This window comes from Globicephala melas, chromosome 19, assembly GCF_963455315.2.
Source record: "Globicephala melas chromosome 19, mGloMel1.2, whole genome shotgun sequence".
NCBI lineage: Eukaryota > Metazoa > Chordata > Mammalia > Artiodactyla > Delphinidae > Globicephala > Globicephala melas.
The window spans coordinates 8,752,547-8,773,157 of record NC_083332.1 but is presented as its reverse complement, the minus strand read 5'-3'; the positions used below and the strand labels follow the sequence as shown (position 1 = coordinate 8,773,157).

At 45.2% G+C, this 20,611-nt stretch overlaps 1 protein-coding gene across 1 annotated transcript in view; it reads left to right on the top strand.

Moving 5' to 3' along the window:
- Positions 1-2,173: 2,173 nt before the first annotated feature.
- The window catches only part of ARHGAP35 (Rho GTPase activating protein 35), a 122,041-nt gene continuing 103,603 nt past the window's right edge, over positions 2,174-20,611 (top strand). Inside the window, exon 1 of the mRNA XM_030873819.3 lies at positions 2,174-2,956. The gene's annotated coding sequence lies outside the window, so the exon portion shown is untranslated. The remainder of the gene's footprint in view (positions 2,957-20,611) is intronic.

Genomic DNA, 20,611 nt, shown 5'->3' with positions numbered 1-20,611 from the left:
GTAGCCCCGGCTCTCCGCAACTACAGAAAGCCCGCATGCAGCAACAAAGACCCAACACAGCCAAAAAAAAGAAAGAAAGAAAGAAAGAAAAATGGTGATACCAATACAGAACTTCAACCCCTGATGGAGTGCTGTGAAGAAGTACTAGGTGTGCAACTATCTGACCCCAGTTGTCTGGGTTTGAATCTCACATCTGACACTCACTAGCTGTGTAACCTCTTTGTGCCTTAGTTTAGCAGAATAACAACTCTAACCTACTTGTAAGGTGTTCTGAGGGTTAAGTGAGTTAATATGTTTAAAGTGCTTTAGAATGTTGCCTAGCATAAAGTGCCCATTTTTATAAAAATATGAGGGTTAGGCCAAATCTGCGAGGCCACCCTGAGGAAGTGACTTCGAGTGAGACTTGAATGATAAGACAGGGTCGATGGGCTCCAAAAGAAGGGGAGAGGGGCATCTGGATCCAGAGTGAGCCCAGGCTTCTCTCTTCTCTAGGTGCTGCCAGTTCAAAAATTCCCCAAGATTGGAAGGACCTAGAATACGGCACTGGAGTTACGAACACTTATTAATTTGAAGTAGGGGAATCCGATGTCCCTTCTCCCGTTTTTCTGGTGTTCTCAAGTGATAGATCTCAAAATCACTTACAAACCAGGGCTTGCAGTGGCACCTAAAGAAAATCTGGCCCACGCATTGGATTTGTTTAGCCCACAGCGCTAAAAACAAACTTTAAAAAAAGTCAAGAATGGGGACTTCTCTGGCTTTCCAGTGGTTAAGACTCCCGCTTCCACTGCAGGGGGCACGGGTTGGATCCCTGCTAGGGGACCTAGGATCCCGCATGCCACGTGGGGCGCCCCCCCAGAAAACAAGTCACGAGCATCTAAAAATCAAATTTCATGCATTAAAAGTGTTAAATTAAAAAAAAAAAAGGGAGTCAATGGAAACGACCGTTATCAGTAATCAGAAAACCTTTATTTGATTGGATGCTTTAAAACTTGAGCACACTTCAATTTCATTTTATTTTACTTTTTTATAGATTAATTTATTTATTTACGTATTTTTTGGCTGCATTGAGTCTTCGTTGCTGTGCGCGGGCTTTCTCTAGTTGCTGAGAGCGGGGGGCTACTCTTTGTTGCAGTGCGAGGGCTTCTCTTGTTAGAGAAGGCTCTAGGCGTGCAGGCTTCTGTAGTTGTGGCACACAGGCTCAGCACTTGTGGCGCACGGGCTTAGTTACTCCGCGGCATGTGGGATCTTCTCGGACCAGGGCTCGAACCCGTGTCCCCTGCATTGGCAAGCGGATTCTTAACCACTGAGCCACCAGGGAAGCCCCACACTTCAATTTTTTAAAAAAGCATTGAGCTATGACCTCAAAAACAAAACAAAACTTGAGCGCATGTAATTTTATTTATCAACGTTTATAGAGCAAGGCATGATTTTCAGCGCTTTACAAGTAGAACTCATTTAATTCTCCCTGCAAACCTTACTAAAGAGCTAAGATTATCATTCCATTTTTTAGATGAGGAGACTGAGTAAAGAAATGAAAAATGCAATAAGCAGCATAGCTTTTCTTCATGCATTCTTTGAATATTGACTGGGCTCCCAGAACGCTCATCTTCCAAGACCCGTACTTCCGGAGGGGTCCCAGAGGAACCCCTCTTCAGTTCAGAGGAATTCAGGGGTTACAGTGGTGCCCCTTCCCATCACTACTCTTTCCCCTCCGGGCTCTCGAACTGACATTTGATTTGCAGTCATTTACACAATGCCGACTTGGAGGCCAGGGCTGCATGCGGGACCAGGCCTCCGCGCCTCTTCCGGGATCAGGCGATCACAGAACCCAAAGCAAGTTGTAATAAGGCACTCGTTACCTGCAGATTTTCTTCTCTGCCAGGAAAAAGAGCACGCGCTCCTCAGCCCCGCCCCTTCCTCCGGATCGACGAATTGAGGCTCCTATTGGGCTAAGGCGGGCCACGCCTCTTCGTGTTCCCCAATCAACTCCTCCACTGGGTGCGCTCCCTGCTCCTCAGCCCCGCCCCACCGCCCCAAGTTACGTCGCTCCCTCTCTCCTCCTCCGTTTTCCCCGGGGCTGAGCTCGCGGCAAACCCACCGCCCCTTGCCTCTCATTGGCTGGTCAGGTCCCGCGCGAGCGGGATCGCGCCCTTCGCTCCCGCCCCCAAAGCTGGGCCATGCCTCTCCCCTCCCGCTTTCTCCAAGAGCCAGGGCGAGGAGGGTTTCGGCTGCTTCTGGCGCGCGCAAGGGTGCGCGCGCCTCTCGAGGACCACTCCCTCCGCCTCGTGCGAGTAGCCGCGGCGGCTGGCACCCCCTCCCGCGCACGCGCACTTGGCCACCCCATTCCTCTGCCCGGTCGCGGGTCGCCTCGCGCTCTGTCTCGATCCGCAGCCACCGCACTAGCGGCATTTCTTGGGGGCGCACGCGCACTGCGTCCTCCGCACCCGTTCCCTGGACGCGGCTGATGCAGTGGCAGTGAGTCCCTCGGGCGCGCACGCGCTCTCGCTTCTCCTCTGCCACGCGCCGGTTATTCCCTCGCTGCGCGCCCTCACGGGCCGTTATCCCCCTGCAACGGTCCCCGCGCCACGCACGCGCAGCAGCGAGGGGGAGCGCGCGCGGGAGCGGCGGCCGCAGGAAGGAGGCGCCGCCGCCGCCATTGCGAAGGAGGGAGGGAAGGAGCGAGCAAGGCTGGTCCGCCCTCCCCCTGGTTCCCGCCCCTCCCCCCTTCCCCTCCCCGCCCCCCGCCCCGAGGGAGAGCCGCGGAGCGGCGGGAGGAGGAGGTGGAGGAGGCGGAGGAGGGAGTCCGCGAGGGAGGGTCCGCCCGGCCCCCCGCCGCCGGAGCTGCCGCCGCCGCCTCAGCTGCCGCTGAACGAGGAGCAGCAGAACATGGCGCCGGGGCCGCCGTCGCCGCTGCCGAGATCCCGGAGGCCAGGGCCGCGCTGAGGGCGCCCAGCTGGTGAGTGCGCGAGCTCGCGGGCCCCGGCCGCGAGGCCGGGCGCCGCCCCGCTGCGGGGTCCAAGGGGAGGCGGGGACGGCGGGGCCCGGAGCCCGCGAACAATGGAGGAGCCGGAGGGGGAGGGGAGGGAGCGGCCCCCCAGCCCCCCCGGGCCCCGCCGGCCCCGCCGATTCGTGCTGCGGCCCGGCCCGCCGGGGCCCGTCTGCCCTTCGGACTTGCCCCTGCCCGCCCAGCCCTGCTGTCGCCGCGTCTGCCCCCGCCCTCCAACCCATTGGGATCTCGGTGTCTGCCTCGGCCTCCCCCCCAACTCTGCTCCCAATTCTGCGCCTCCCCCTTCCCTCTTCCGCCCCTCAGTGATGCCCTTCGCCCCTCCTAGACTCTGCAGTGCTCGAGGGATCCACCTCCTCAGTGACCCTTCCGCATCCCTTAATTCTGGACCCGCACTTTGAGATTCGTGATTCTTCTGCCTTCTTCGATTCCGCTCTCACCACCCTGGATCTGCCCCCTTCTTTGACCCAATCTTCTGTTACCCTCCGCTGTTTCACCGCCAGGAGCTGTCCCTCTAGGACCTGCGGTTCCACCTCCTTGGTGATTCATCCAAACCCTGTTCGTCTTGGCACTGCTGCTCCCAGGTCTTCTCCTTGGACTTAATTCCACGTCCCTCTTGGGCCCTACTGCCTGCTGACAAAACCTGCTCCCCCCGCCATACCCCTGGACTCTCTGACCCTCGTCTGCCTCAGTTCAGTTCCCTGCTCCCTCTCGGACTCCGATGCACCATGCTTGCCTCCTCCCCTGCTCAGACCTTGCTCCCGTCTGCCATTCAGAGCCTTTCCTCTCTTCCAGACCTTTCTGCCTCCCCACTCTGCCCCTCATCCAATCTCAGATCTTGCTGTGCCCTCCAGCCTGCTTGCTTTCCGACTTTGCCTTCCATGAGGCAGCCTCCTCCCCCTTCTCTGACCCTGCAGCTCTCTCGTTTCTGCCTTTCACTTCTCTGACCTTTCTCCCGAACTCAGCCTCTCCGCGGCCTCAAGCCCTGCAGTCCCCAGTTCTACCCCAGTGTTCTCCTTGCTGTTTCCTCTCTTCCCCACCTCGTTATTGGCCCTCTTTTGAGCGGTTCCATTCATTTGCTCCGGCTTCCTTTGACCTGTCTCCCCTTCAGTACTTCTCTGTGTAAGACCTGCTTCCAGCCTCTTTCTCCAAGTCCTGTCCTCTTCATTTTGGCCCTTCTTAGATTTGTCCTTTACCTCACTGAACCGTCGATAACTTGTCTCTGATCCATCACCCCCTTCCCTTCCCATTCTGCACCTCAGACTTGCCCCCAATCCTTTTTGCACCTGCTCTTTCATTTCTTCAGTTCCGCCCCATCCTCTCTATTTAATGCTTTCCTCACAGCTCTGCCCCTTTTGGAGCTGTCCACTTGTCCACCTATTTTTTGGACCCATTTTAACTCTTACTGCTGTCCCTTCTCGGTGTGGTCCTCTTTAACTCTGGTCATCTTGTGACTGCCTCGCACCTCTGTTGCCTCTCAGTTCCAAGTTTTCCACCTGATCTTCTATCCCCCCACCATTTTGATTCAGCTCTCAACCTCCACTCTCTCCTTCCTCGTATTTGTCCTCCCCTTTTTGCCCTACCTCTTGCCCCATTACTGAGTCTCCTTCCCCCTGCTCTGCCCAGTATAGAGATGTTTTCCCAATCATTCCTACCTGTCACTCCCCCCACCCCAGCTTCCTCTTAGAGCTATCTCAGTTCTGGGCTAGAGTCTCCCTCCCTTTTGTGACCCCTCTCCCAGATCTGTTCTTCACTGCCTTGTTTTCTTCTTCATCTTTTCTTTCCCCTTGTATCTTGCGAGGCTTCTTCTCTTCCCATTTAGTTCCTATCAGGTTTGCTTCTCCCAGCTCCCCTGCTTGGCCTGCGCGTTCCCACCGGGTGCTTCCCTTCTTCAGGCATGCCTGTCTCTGGTCTCCACCCCTCAGCTTTGGAGGGGAAGGGGCTGGGTTGGGCCGCGGCTTCTGCAGGCTCAGGTTTAGACTGCAGATTCTCTCAGCTCTCTGACCCTGAGGGTTTTATCTCGAGGGATCCTGTGAGATCTGAGTAAGTAGGTGGGGGCTGGTTGATTGGTTACTGCTCTCGAGTCTGGGAGTGTCTCCCCCATCTCCCCCATTTCTGCCAAGGTTAGTGGTGGTGGGAGTAGATCTCCTTTCCACTGCCCCGCTTTCTTTCCCGCTCCCATTTTGCTCCCCAGCCCCTTCGGGTCCCTGGGCTTTGCAGTTTTGTGTCCTTCGGAAAAGGAGAGTGCAGCTGCTCACAGGTCTGTCTTCTCTTTCTCACTTTCCCTCCCTCTTTCTCTGAGCTGTTGAGACAGTTGTACCCTCTCTCCCCTTCACCTCCAAGCCAGCACCCTTTGGGAGAATTTAGGAGTATGCTTTTTTGTTTTTTTCCAGCTGACAAGTCATATTTGTTTTACCTTCGGCTGGGAAAATGCCAGTTCTCGAGTTCTCCCCAGTCCCACCGGGGGCTGTGGTCGCACTTGCTGTTTACTGCTGTGGGTCTGCAGAAGCTGCCTAATGGCCTCTGGTTTGCTTTGTGACCTTTGGGAAGGGTGGTGGAAAGTGGGCTTATTTCTTTTTCACCTCTGCCCCAGGAAGGATTCAGCTTCCTGGTCTTCAAAATGGTGAGGGCCTGGGTTTGGAAAGCTCTTTGCAGTTGTTTGTTGAAACAGAGTGCCAAGTGTCACTTAGATTTCTGCCCTCTGGTATTGCAGGCGCTCCCAGCCACAGGAGTTGAATGCTGATAGGTAGATCTATGTTTGGGAAAGGGAGGGGGCTCATTGCTGTACCAGGAGTATGTGGGTGGACCCTGACACTCCCCCAGCCTTTTTTAAATTTTTTTTTTTTTTCCCCCCCGGTTCGTGGGCCTCTCACTGTTGTGGCGTCTCCTGTTGCGGAGCGCATGGCTCACGGGCCCAGCCGCTCCGCGGCATGTGGGATCCTCCCGGACCTGGGCACGAACCCGTGTCCCCTGCATCGGCAGGCGGACTCTCAACCACTGCGCCACCAGGGAAGCCCTCCTCCAGCCTTTTGACTGCTCTGATTTGGTAGAGTGAGAAATGGGTGCCAGGAACTGTCTGATATGATTGGGTTTTTGGTTTATTACCTGTGAAATGTACCTTTGCTGCCTTTTCCTTGAGCTTTAGTGATCTTATGTTGGGGGTGGGGTTTAGTAAATTCATTCAGAGGAAGAGGTGGTTTTTACAGAAAACCAGACAAGCATTTTCCTTCCTTACCTTGGGAGAAGGAAGCTTTTGCATGTTCTAGGTTTATTTATTTTATTTCTTGAGTAAATCAAAAGCCTGATTTTTTCCCCCCTGTGGCCTAGGGCAATTGCATGTTAAAGCAGCCATCAAGCTGTGAAGGAGCGTTTACAGGAAGGACTTTATTTCTTAACTGAGCTATAATCAAACTTCGTTTACTTCAGCACTTACTTAGAATAGTTCTGTGTGAATGCTTGTGAAATAAAAAACATTCGCTGTCATCTACAGAATTGAACCGTTGACTCATCAAATGTTAGGGCATTTGTATGTGAGACGGTGAGGGGGGCTGGATAGTAGATCCATATGGCTCCTTTAGTTTCTAAGTTTTTAGGACTTTAAGTTTTGTGACAAGCAGAGTCTGGTAATTTTAATTATCTGTGGCATTTGTCTCCACCATTATTGACTTTAAGAATTTTGGTTTATTTCTGTTAGTTTCTGTTCATTTCTGAATTTTGGCCTTGTGAACCATGATTAATTCTCTGAATTTGTTTGTGTTTATGTTCCTCGTGTTGGTATAAATAGTTGTTTTGTTTTTTATTCTTAATGTGGAAGTGGCAGCTAATTAAGAATAAAAACAACTGTGTATGCAGTACTGCTTAAATTCGTGTTCCAGGGTTTTAACATCACTGGCAGCATAGAAAGTTTCTGCGTGCCCAAAGCTTACGTTTACATAATAGGAGGAGAGGAGACAGAAGAACAAAGAGCTGATTTTTCTTCCTAAACTGGTAACTGATGTTCCAGAGCTTGTCAGATTTCTCTGATGGTAGCAGAGGCTCCAACTCCTGTATCAACATTTGTTTTCATGAAGGAATTGGGTGCTACAGAAATCTGAGGTGGTAGCCTTGGCCTTCTGGAACATTTAATGTGCCAGTTGGGGGTGGGGTGTGGAGTGGGGGATGGCGGTAGACCTAGTAATAGGTCTTCAAGGGCTCTTGCCCTGCCTAGAAAATCTTTGTATTACTGGCCTGATTAAAGTTCCTGTCTTTTTTTTACACTAGCCTTTCTTTTTGGCTATGACCCCCTCCCTTACCCTCTGCACCTTTTTTCTTGCCATGATGAAGGCCAAAGATTTAGGACAATAAAAAGATCAGAAATCCTCTTGATACTGGACACATGCAAGTTGTCCTTGTGCAGATCCATGGGCCTAATGGTGACTTTTGACAAAGGACAGTCTGGGAGGAGTGAGGGTTGCATAGGTGACTGTAAACTACAGCCTCATGGGTGTTTGGTCAGTCTGTATGTGATGAGGAAACACATCAGGTCAGTACAGTTGGCGATTGAAAAGATGAGACTAGTTGTCTGTTTCCCTCTAGTCTTGTCTGCTTTCCCCTCTTCCGTCTGCTGTGGTGTTCTGCGAGGTGTTAGGTCTCTTGTAGGGCCTTCCTGTGATCTGCTTTGACTCTTGTCATTCACCAACTGGCAGTCTAAACAGTGTGTTAACATACTCAGTCACTGTGACATTTTATTTATCATCTAGTTCAGTCGTTTAAAATTTCTTTTCCACACTATATGAAATAGATAAACTTGGAGATTCTCTGCTTGAAGAGGGAAGGTGACCAGCGGAAAGCCGTTGGGTTTGGAACAACAGCTTGAAGGTCAGTGTGCCTCGTCTAGCCTCCTCATTTACAGTTGGGGAAATGGAGAGCTTGCAAGGGGCATGCTGACAGGCTTCCTGTCATAGTTGAAAAAGTAATGGGCATACGGGTAGGAGACCTTCTGGTCTAGGCCTTAACCTAATTAGAGGGACACTTGGACAGAATGCTTTACCTCTCTGGACTTCACATTCGTAGCCTGAAGTCTTGTGTGCCATTCAGCTCTGATTGTAGATTCTCGTCCTGGATCACATACCACATCAAAGCTGGGACTGGGACTGGGCTCCTGGTGCTACACTTAACCACTGCACCCCCCCCCCATCAAATCCCGTAACCCAGAACGGGCCAGGCAGTGGGGGGGCTCTTTCCCCAGGGGATGCGGTACAATGAATTGAATTACCTTTGTTGTGTGCTTTTTCAAAAATAAACACTTGCCTCTTTTTCAGGCATTCACATGAAGATTAGTTTATAATTTGGGGAGAAAGGGGCATCCAGACTGTATTAACTACATAACTAAGACCATATACCTCTTAAAAACAATATGGAATTTTTCAAGCTGAGTCATTGTTGACCTAGGCTCTCAAATAGCAGTGGTCTGAATAGCACTTGAATGCTGGAATTAAGAAATGCAAACAAATCATTCATGTTCATCTTCCTGAAAGTTTATTTCAATTTAATTTTTGATACTATGCTTTATCAGACTTCATCTATGAAGAATTCTTGAAAATAATACTTGGCATCTGTCAGTCTAATCTTCATTTATTTGCTTCGCTGATGTTAAGAGACACCATTAAGTTGATATATTAGCAGAGAACCAGCCATGAAGCATCCTCACAGGAAAGTAATATTTATTTTAGTTAAAAGTAGCCAGACTTGCCTATCTCCTTCATCCTTTTTGAAATGAGCATTTTCATTTTATGAAATTTGTGGCAGTTGTGATGTTGCATTATGCATCTATAGGTATTTCATACTTTTTAAAAAAATTAATTTATTTTGGCCGCGCTGGACGACATGCGGGATCTTAGTTCCCTGACCAGGGATTGAACCTGCGCCCCCTGCAGTGGAAGGGCAGAGTCTTAATCACTGGACTGCCAGGAAAGCCCTCATACTTTTTTTTTTTTTAATTATTTATTTGGTTGCACCAGATCTTAGTTGCGGCACATGGGCTCCTTAGTTATGGCTTGCAAACTCCTAGTTGCGGCATGCATGTGGGATCTAGTTCCCTGACCAGTGATCGAACCTGGGCCCCCTGCATTGCGAGTGTGGAGTCTTAACCACTGCACCACCAGGGAAGTTCCTACCCTCATACTTTTTTTGCTCTCCTAGTGTCTGCCTTGTTATTTGGAAAATGTTCTCTTGCTAGTCACTATTGTAATATTTGCGTTTGGTAATCAAACTTGAACAATTGAGAGGCAGCTTCCTATGGCATAAACAATGTTGAATTGATAAAGAAGAAACCTGGGTTCTAGCCCTGGCTCTGCTGCTTACTAGCTGAGTGACTTTGGCCAAATCATTTTCACTTCTCTGGGCTACAGTTTCTTCATTAGAAAAATGAAGGGATTATTACCAGTTGGTTCCCATTATTTCCCATCATACCTAGCAAAATATCTTGTACATAGTAGGCCCCCACTACATACTTGCTGATTGAAGCCAAGCTGGTGCCAATGACTTTTTTTTTGGTGGGGGAGGGGGGGAGTTGGGAAGATGTATGTGTACACTGACCATAATGGCTATTTTTAGGCTTGAAACTCTTAGATGGCATGCCCTCTTGGTCAGCATTTAATCCCTATACATACATACACACATACATCGTAAGCGTCTTGATGAGGGCTACACAGCTAATAGATGCTAGGGCTATGTTATAAATCCATGTCTGTCTGATTCTAAAATTTGTATTTATTTTATTAGACTGCCTTGCCTGTCTAGGACGTAAGAATAAGCTGTACTTCTAATCCATTGAGGAATTCATAGTCAGTTATAAACAATTAACTATGTATATAATATGGGGTGGGGTGAGGGAAGTGAATGTTCAATAGACTATTATTAATTTCTAGCTGCTTTGGAGGCAGTCCCATATTAATCTTAAAGATTTTCATATTCAGAGACTGAACACACATTAGGTTCCATATCACAGTATTTTAAAAGGAATCCACAGCCACAAGTACCAGCTTGTCTTTCTAGTCAGCATATTGAAGAAGTTGAGCATTTTATTTCTGACCTGGATTCACACCCAGGTATAACAAAACTGTAAGCAAATTTGTCTAACAGAAATAAGATGGAAATGTTTGGTCACGTTATGGCCTTAAATCTATATTTTGGGACTTCCCTGGTGACCCAGTGGTTGAGAATCCGCCTGCCAATGCAGGGGACATGGGTTCGATCCCAGGTCCAGGAAGATCCCACATGCAGGGGAGAAAGTAAGCCCGTGTGCCGCAACTGCTGAGCCTGTGCTCTAGAGCCCACAAGCCACAACTATTGAAGCCCGTGCTCTGCAGCAGGAGAAGCCACCATAATGAGAAGCCCACGCACCGCATCGAAGAGTAGCCCCCCCCCCGTCGAAGCAACTAGAGAAAGTCCGCGCACAGCAACGAAGACCCAGCACAGCCAAGAAAAAAAAAATCTATATTTTCTTTGGCAAATAGAAAAGTATCTGAATAGCTCTTAATTGATTTTCTTCTGAGAAAACTCTCTAGACAACTACAAATGTATAGATAAAAATATACTTTGCCCCTTGACTTGTTTGTGTGGAGCTCCCTATAATACTTTTTTAAAAAAATTTCAATTCAGAAAGTTATTAAATAATGTTGGGGTGAGAGAGTGTTTTCCAGCTACAGCTAATAGCCTCCTGAAGTGTAAAAAAAATATTGTTGCATTGTACTTCTTCCCATCTCCATTTAAAAGAAAGGTCAAAACCGAGGCTTCATCTATTGCAGCCTGCACTGCTTAGGAATAAGACAAGGAAAATGATTACTGTTAATTGCCACGGGCAATTAAAAAGGATTCTTTGTTCAGTAACAAATTGATTGTGTTCAAATGAAAGTCAGCACTGCATTAATACAAGATTATTAGATTCTTGAAATCAGCATCTTCAGCTAGAGTGGCTTTCACTTCAAGGGAATTGTGTCACTGGGAGTAGTGTACCTAAATGCTTGGTGATTAAAAGTACTAGGTCTTGTACTTCCTTGGTGGTGCAGTGGTTAAGAGTCCGCCTGCCAATGCGGGGGACGCAGGTTCGAGCCCTGGTCCAGTAATATCCCATATGCCACGGAGCAACTAAGCCCATGTGCCACAACTGCTGAAGCCCATGTGCTTAGAGCCCGTCCTCTGCAACAAGAGAAGCCACCGCAATGAGAAGCCCGTGCACCATAGTGAAGGATAGCTCCCGCTCTCTGCAACTAGAGAAAGCCCGCATGCAGCAACGAAGACCCAACGCAGCCAAAAATAAATAAATAAATAAATTTATTGGGGAATAAAAAAAGTATCTCTAGGTCTTTATTTTTCAGAAGTGCTTATTAAGTTTTTAGGTGGAAGACTGGTAGATGCTGCTTTTGTAATATCATTTTTAACGGGCTGATATCATTGAATATTTTAATGCTGCTGACCTATAGGAAATTTCTTCCACTGATTGGTCAGTCAGTTGAGGAATGCACATAAAACCGTTGATAAATGAGGAAAAAGGACGCTGACTGTTGCGGGAGTGGCTTATGGCATATGCCTAGTATTAGTCAACAGCCATGAAGGCTTAAAAATGGTCAGTTGAGCTAAAGTACTTGTGATTTGATGTTGTATGTGTATATACAGGGAATACATATTTTCTTATGTACAGATTCCCTTAACATTTTTTCTTTTTGTTTACCTTTTTTTTAATTAAGGAGCAACTTAACATGTAGAAAAGTACATAAATCTTAAGTGTACATTTCTGAATTTTCTACATCTTGTACAGACCCCTTTTTCATATGATGGGGCATAATTTCCTTTCCACACAATTGTTCATAATTTGGAAACTGTTTGAGAGTCTCTATCTGTAAGGCCCTTCAGTCATGACTTCAGTATACAAATGTGAATGTGTAGGATCATATTTATAACTTTTCCAAGTTTGTTCGGGGTCATATACCTGATAATGAATGGGATAATAGTGATCTCGTACAAATTACAAGTGTCGAAAGCATCTTGTAATAACAGATCTTTCCTATTTGTGTTGTAATTCCAGAGTTTTGGGGTCTCTGTTTACTTGGAATTGAAAGGAAATAGGTATGGTCACTGCTGTGACATCATGATGGGACTGTCAGGCACGCAAACTGGTGTGAACTCTCTGGAAAGCGGTTTGGCAATGTTTTAAGAGACACAATCCTTGATCTAGTTATAGGTATCTATATGGACCAAAAACTAGAGATGAGGACCAAGATTTTATACAAAGATGTTAATTATAGTGATGTGTATTGGAAAGAAGAGAAGCAATCTAAATGTTTTAACTTTAAGGGAATGGTCACTTTATGGAAAAGTCTGGAGTCATGTAAAAAGGATGTTTTTGGAGAATTCTTGACATGGGAAAGTGCACACAAAATAAAATTAAGTATGAGAAAAAAGCAGGATATAGAACTATAAACAGTGTGGTTCCAGTTATTTAAAAATATATATGGGAAAAAGTGGAAGAAACATGCCAAAGCTGTTAGTATTTATCTTTATGTTGTAGAATTTTGAGTGATTAATTTTTTTTTTCTGAGTTTTCCCATTTTCCATGATTTTACTGTTTGATTCAGAGGAAAAAAAGGTTAAACAATTTTTTTTTTTTTGACATAGCAGTTGTATTGTTTGGTTTTTCTTGAAAACATGTGAAGGAAAAATTGAGCTGAAAAGCAAGAAATTAGTAATAGTGAGGTCTGTTGGACTCTAGTACCTTTGAAGGTAAGGCGGTTACCCTTTCTTAGCACAATAATTGAATTATAAATTGTAGCAGTATTACCAGTTAATAACAGCAGTATGCTTACTGAGTACCAGGAGACTCCTGAGTGTTCCCTCATATGCTCCTCGCGGTAATCCTCTGCTCTGAGGTGGGTGATATTTCATTTTCTAGTGAGGGAGCTGAGGCTTCCTGAGGGAACTTACCCAAGGCCACAGGGCTGATAGGTCCCTGAGGCAGTCTGGTTCAGAGCCTTTGCTTGGAGCCCCTGCTTTCTGCCACTTTCTCTGGTGTGCTGTACACTGTACAGAACTGATTTTACCCCAGAAATGAGGAAGATAAAAGTCTACTTCATGGCTGATAGCTGTAGCTACACCAAGGTGTCCCCCACCCCAACCATGCTTGTTTTAAAGGAGCCATTAGTACATTACTTTTTCCTTAACTTGGTCAAAATCAGGAATGGACATGGAACTAGTTATATCTTCCCTTTTATGGGCCGAAAAATTCTTTAGGTCAGATTTAAATAATTTTATTTATTTAATATAGTTGATTAATTTTACTTAAATAATTTTTTTTATTTAATATAGTTGATTAATTTTACTTAAATATTTAAATAACTTAAATAATTAAGGACTATTAAGCAGAAGAGGGAACAGACTGGTTCTCTGAGCTCCAAAGGCTAGAGGTGTAGGGAGACAAGTTTTATTTTTCCCTTTTCCTCCCCATTCAACCAGTGTTTGGGTGTCTACACTGTTTAGAGTACCAGTTGTACAAAACATGCCTCCTCCTCTCTGAGAGTTTATATGCCATTTATAAAACAAAAGCAATTCTTCCCTTACAGGTGACACAAGGAACACCCTGTTTCTGTACCAGAAAGTAAAAAATTTAGAAGGCCAGTGGCCTGATTTTTTTTTCTCCCCGATCTTATCTTAAAGAATTAAGTGCGACTTAACATTTCAACACAAGAATGCGTTGACTAGGAAGACAGATATCATCTTATTATGAGAAAGAAAGTGGTCCAAGTTTTATCTTGAATACGGAATAATTTGGAAATTAAAAATTTTACCTTCTTTGTTTTTATTGTTGTTATTAACAGGACATTTGCACACACATATACCTGTTCATTTATTGGTCATTCTTTCTTTCACGAGGGAGAGCATTGAAGACCTGATGTTCATTTGCAGTGTGAGGGGTTTACGTTTAGACATGAGGAAGAAATTGCAAAGTAGCTTGGAGGCTCCACAGGGTTTTTTTGTTTTGTTTCCCTATTTATTCTGTGAACCCATCACATTTGTCCTAGAACACGTCATTAGGAGCACAGTATTTGTTGAATTAAAGATACTATTTTTTGAGAGAAACCAGGAAAAATAAAGTCTCTGGAATCTTTTAGTCCTTAGATTCTTGGGTTTCTTCAAGAAACTTCTTTAAACTTCTTTAAAAACCCTTTCTGCCATTTTCATTTTGCTTCTTACCAACTTTGTGACCTTGGACAAGTCATTTATCTTGAGTTCTTGTCTATAAAATGGGCCTAAATACCTATTCTGCCTGCTACAAAGGCTTTTTGTGTCCACATTTTTTTTGGAGAACTAAATGCCAACAGTGGATGTGGAATTCTGTAACATTGGACAGTCTTTCAGTTTTCTGGGAGGATGAAAAAGCACAGTTTGATTAATTAAACTGTTTAGGTAGGCCAGCATGTTAGAGGAAGCCTGATGAAGTTTTGAATCAGTAGAACAGCACATGCTATTGATCTGTAATCTTGTAACCCACCCCAGGTAGCAGCCAATTTTAGGGTCTTAGCAGGGTCTCACACGTCTAAATGTTGTAGGTCATAGGCCAAGTAGCAGTTGTTGAGGTCTGTTTAGTATTCACAGTGTTAGCACTGAGGCCTCAGTTACTCTTTCTCCCATCATGATGCATGGCCTCGGGTCGAGTCCCAGTCCCACCTCTTGCCAGCTCTGCACCCTCAGACAACACACTTAAACTTTGGTGCCTTGAGGCACCTCATCTATAAAAAGGGGCATATAATAGTGTCTACTCATAGGATCGCTGTGCAAATTAAAACAGATAGTGTATTTAAGAAGCTTAAGATCATGCCTGCGTCATGGTAAATGCTCTGTAATGTCATTATTAGTGCAGTAGTTCCAGACTTGGCTTTTACAGACCAGTTGACAATATGGTGGTGGGAAAAAAAAAATTAATTTACCAATTTTTAGTTTCGTTAGGGAGGACATTAAAAAAATAGAAAGAAAGGGAAACTACTCACCATTATTTCCTTGAAGAAAAAGGACCCGCTATTAGAGTAGAAGACAGCCATTTTCTCTTTTTTGGCCGCGAGGCTTTCGGGATCTTAGTTCCCCAACCAGGGACCCCTGCAGTGGAAGCGCAGAGTCTTAACCACTGGACGGCCGGGAAATTCCCAAAAGATAGCCATTTTCAAGGAAGTTGGCAGCTTTACGTGGACTATGTAGGTGTATGTTTCTAATTCTCATTTTTACATAGACTGGAGAAAACTGCCACAGGCCAACACGAGTAGTATGTGGACAGGTATTAAATAGATACCTGTCTCAGTTCCTCCATTTATTGTCACCTTAAGCTCTTCTCTGAGCCTTAGTTTTCTCATGTGTAAAGTAAAGATACTAATAGCTATCTCACAGGGTTGTTTTGAGAAACCGGGGTAATGTATGAAAAATGTTTGGCATATAGTAAGTGTTCAGTTGATAGAACTTGTTATCCTCAAATGATTAGTTGAGTGTTAAGCCGGTTAAGCGAAATCCCCTGTGCTTTGTGCCACTGGGAATTCCGAGAAGTAGGGTATTGTGCTTGATTGCAGAAGTTTCCTGCAAAGGTGTCCTCTTCATTCTTTCCTCTCTCGTTTATTCTCAACAAGTCACTGGAGGCACTAAACAAAAACCTGACTGTTGCTCCCCTGCCTTAAGACCTTTGGTGCTTTTCTATGGTCTGTAAGATTAAGTCCAGATCACTAGTGTGTTCTATGGAATCCTTTATACGCTTTGGCCCATCGTGCCTTCCCAGTCTCCAGAACACGCTCTGCTCTTTTTCTGCCTCTGTGTGTTTTTAAAATTAATTAATTAATTTATTTTTGGCTGTGTTGGGTCTTTGTTGCTGTGCGGGCTTTCTCTAGTTGCAGGGATTGGGGGCTACTCTTGGTTGCGGTGCACGGGCTTCTCATTGTGGTGGCTTCTCTTGTTGCGGAGCACAGGCTCTAAGGGGTGTGGGCTCAGTGGTTTTGGCTCACGGGCTCTAGAGCACAGGCTCAGTTTGTGGCGCCTGGGCTTAGTTGCTCTGCTGCATGTGGGATCTTCCTGGACCAGGGCTCGAACCCACGTCCCCTGCATTGGCAGGCGGATTCTTAAGCACTGCACCACCAGAGAAGCTCTGCCTCTGTGTTTTTGATGAAGCTGGTTCCTCTTGAGAGTTCCCTTACCTATCCTCTGATGGGTGAATTTCCTGCTCATTCTTCAGCATCCTCTCAAGTGTACACTATTGAGACCTTTCTTCCTGGGGTTGTTCCTCAGCTCTGTTCCATTAGCACTTTGCTGGTGATGTTGTACATATCACTTTTTTGTGTGTGTAGTGATATGTTTGTATGTCTGAATCAGCAGTCACAAAATACCCATACTATTCCCTTATCCCTGTTCCTCAGCCACCCACTCACCTGTCCCCTTTGGAGACATCAGTGTTCTACCGGAGATATTTTTTTCCTTCCAGAGATACTTTGTGCACATATAAACAAGCAAATAGAAGTATGTATGCATTCCCCCCCGCCCCCTTTACGTGAATAGTAGCATACTATGATTACTGTTCTGCATCTGCCTTTTTTCCACTTAATATTTTGGGAGATGTTCAGTGTTAGCACAAAGGAAGCTTCCTTGTTCTTTTTTTACAGCCTCGTGGTATTCCACTACACAGATACACTGTAATTAGCCAGTCTCCTATTGATGGATATTGGATTTGTTTCCAGTTCTTTGCTTTTGCAGTCAGTGCTGTAGGGGAAACGTGAATATATGTCATTTTACACGTGTGAGATTATACCTGGAGGAGAAATTCCTAGTAGAATAGTTGTCTTCTACTACTACTTCTTTTCTTTTTTCTTTTTTTTTTTTTTTTGGCTGCCATGGCCTGTGGGATCTTAGTTCCTTGTCAAGGGATTGAATCTGGGCCACTGCAGTGAAAGCGCCGAGTACTAACCCCTAGACCACCAGGGAATTCCTGTCTTCTGCTTCTTAAAGCTAGGAATTTGTTTAAAAAAAAAAAAAAGCTAGGAATTTGTTGCTTTTCACTTTTCCTCATAAAGTGCCTAACTTGTCACTGGTGCCTAATTAATGCCTGAATGAAGGATAGAATAGTCCAGCTGGGAAGCCAAGATGGATTTTTGAAAAAAACTGGACTTTGATATCCTAAGTCCTGATATCAGGGGTCCACAGCTAAATCCTAAAGCTTGCCGAAGTTCTGGCAGCTGTCCCCCATGGCTTTGGGTGTTATAATAGCCCATAGGACATGGTTGGAAGATGTCTGTGTAGCTCGCTCAGCTTGGGACAGATGTGACTTTTCAAAACCCCTCTCCCAATATGACAGTCAATACAATATCCCTCTCCCCTGTGAGCTCACCCCTAGGGAAATCCTTTTACTCTCCACCAAGTGAAACTAGGTCCTCAGAGACTCCTGCAGTAATAATAGCCAATACTTCTTTAGTCCTTTCTAAGTGCTAGGCACTGTTTTATGCACTTTACATGTATTAACTCAAGGAATCCACGTTAACAGACCTCAGAAATAGGTACTGGTACTATTCCTGTGCCCATTTTACAGATGAGGGAACTGAGGGCAGCATGTGTTTAGGTAATGTAGGTGGATTCAGAGAAAAGAGTAAGAAAAAAACACCTGCCCCTTAGAAAGTACCAAATTGTTACACAGTTTTACCAGGCTGGTTTTGTGTGTGTGCTCTCTTTTCTCTCTGTGTCTCTGCAGTTTCACCTTAATTATTGACCTTGATTATTGGGAAATGTTTCTCCCACTGAAGGGTATTTGGATGAACATGGTACATTCTTTCGTTTGTCCCCTTGATCTCTAGTTTAGCTTACCTGTTAAAGATTTCCAGAATGATCTAGCAGTTAATTCCAGTTCCATTTTCTGCCCCTCCTTTTTAGTGAGGTCCTAATTGGACTTTATAATCTAGTTTTTTCCTCTAATCTTACTTTAGCAAAATACAGTCAAAGCCTGTTACCCAATTCTTTCTGTTATGCTTCCTTGAAAAATTTGCTTTTGATATTTGGGGAATAGCCCTGGGAATTTTGGTATTGCATGATGTTCAAGGGGAAAGCCAGTGGCATGTGTTGTGTGTCATCAGCCAGCCTGGAATGCTCACTTTAATAACCATGTCAGAGGCATGTCTTCCTGGAAACCTTGCCCAGATCCTTTCTCTATTTCCAAGCTCTGAATCAGCATCAGGGATTCTTTTAGATCAGCCTTGTCTAATCACCTCTGTCCTTTACAATGGCCACCAGCCGCGTGTTTCTACTCGAAATGTAGCTAGTGGGACTGAGAAACAGAATTTTAAATTTTATTTAACTTTGATTAAACTTTAAATGGGCAAAGCATTAGGGAGTGCAGATGTAGACTGTATCCTCCACAAGGGAGAGATTCTTCTTTTCCTCCCTCTCCTAACTCTGACATAGGACCATGCTTCTTATGTATTTGATGAATGTTTGATAAATAGCCCTCAGATAAATAGCTGAAATATGTAAAGAAAGTTAAAATATTCCTTAAATTCTACTTCCTAGGAATAGCCATTTTTAAGAATTGTGTTTTAGTTGTAGAAAAAATTGCCAGTTTTCATTGGCATTTCAGTGATTTCTGCAAAGGATTCATCCTCGATTCTACAAATTGAAATTCACCAGGGTTGTTGTAGGTTTGGGAATTTTCGGAGATGGAGGCTTAAAATAAATATAGTAGAAAGGGTCATACGTTTAATAGAAGTATGACTAATATTGGTCAGGTAGCTTTATGAAGCTTGTTGTGACACGATGGAATTCTGTCCTAATGATTAGAGTCCTTGGTGAAAATCTTAAGAGGACGAATCATCATTCTTTCCACTTCCACATCCCAGATGCTTTTGCTGGCATTTTGTTTTGAGGATAAGTCGGGTGTTCCGGTGTTTTTGGCTTGATTCCTTCTTGGGATGATTGGGGTATCTGAAGAGAGAGAGATTTAAGGATTTATTACTTGCTAGCAAGACTAAAGAAGCAGAAACGGATCTGCTGTCATTTCTTTTCCATAGTGGAAGCAGCACCAAGTTCTTTTTGTAAAGGGGGAGGTAGGGGGCGTGTGTGTATGTGTGTGCTCACGTGCATACGCTTTTCCCATGTAAAAAGGTCACTGATTTAGTTTTTTTTTTTTTTTTGCGGTATGCGGGCCTCTCACTGTTGTGACCTCTCCCGTTGTGGGGCACAGGCTCCGGACGCGCAGGCTCAGCGGCCATGGCTCACAGGCCCAGCCGCTCCGCGGCATGTGGGATCCTCCCGGACCGGGGCACGAACCCGTGTCCCCTGAATCGGCAGGCGGACTCTCAACCACTGTGCCACCCGGGAAGCCCTGATTTAGTTTTTATTAAATTTCCTTGAATCCCTAATGGTTTTCCCTACTCCAAATCATTTGTTTTTGGGAACTTCCATTCTGTTCTGAAATGATGTAGTATTTACATTGTAAGTGGGCTGGTGATGTTGGGGCCTAGCGAGGCATGGATAGAGTGATGAAAAATGATAAAACTGTGGTGCTCAGGAGTAAAGGAAGGAATTTTTTAAAGTCTTTGAATTAAGTGGAATGTGGCATTGGATCCTGGAACAGAAAAGAGAATTAATGGAAAAACTGAAATCCAAATAAAGTCTGCAGTTTAGTTTTTTGTACCGGAGATAATTTCTTTGTTTTGACACGTGTAAGTCTAAAATTATTCTAAAGTAAGTTTAGAGAAAAAGTCAGGAAGAGCAAGAGCATTTAAGGGCTGTGAGTTCACTAAGTGAGGTGGGGTTTACATAGATTTAGATTATATAAGGGCCCTCTGGGAGCTCTGCCGCTCTCTCTGTCCACTTCCCTCGTTAAAGTCAGTGTTCCAGTCACGTTGGATGACTGTAGCTCTTCCAGAGGTCCTTGCTTCTGACTCTTTTCATATACTGTTTTCTTTTTTATGGTATATTTTCCTGCCACCCCTTACCCCCAGCCAAACCAAACCAAAACCAAAACCAAAACAAAACCGAAAACAACCCCCACAAACAAACAAACCAAAAAAACAAAAACACAAAACTTAACTAATTCCTTTTAATTCCTTAGGTCTGCCTTAGGTTTTATTTCCCTGAGAAAGCCTCCCCTGGCCTGCAGTGGTCAGCCCCTTGCCCGAGTTTACTTATTACTCTGTGCTCTGACTGTCTGCGTGCTTCTCTCTTTATCCAGCTACGTCTTAACACCTTGAAGACAGGGGCTGTGCTTTTCACCACTTTATCTCTAAGCATGTAACCCAGGAATCTAGGCATCATTGATGTTCAGGAAATGTTTCTTGAATAAATATCTTTACAACAAGAAGCAAGACTCCTGCTCACACCCCCTCACCCTCTCAGACCCCACTGGCAGTTTCCCTCATTCCTTTAGGGGAATGGTGGCTGTAGTTTGCTGTATAGCGGCACATATGCCATAGATGGCCAAATCCCTGCCATAGAGAGAGAAATCAGGACTTTAGAGATGAGAGAGCACATTTTTAACAAACTCAGTCTTGTATTTCAAGCTCCCAGGGGTCCAATTCAGGAAAATATTTTGTTTTAAAATCTGCTAGTTATGTACCAGAC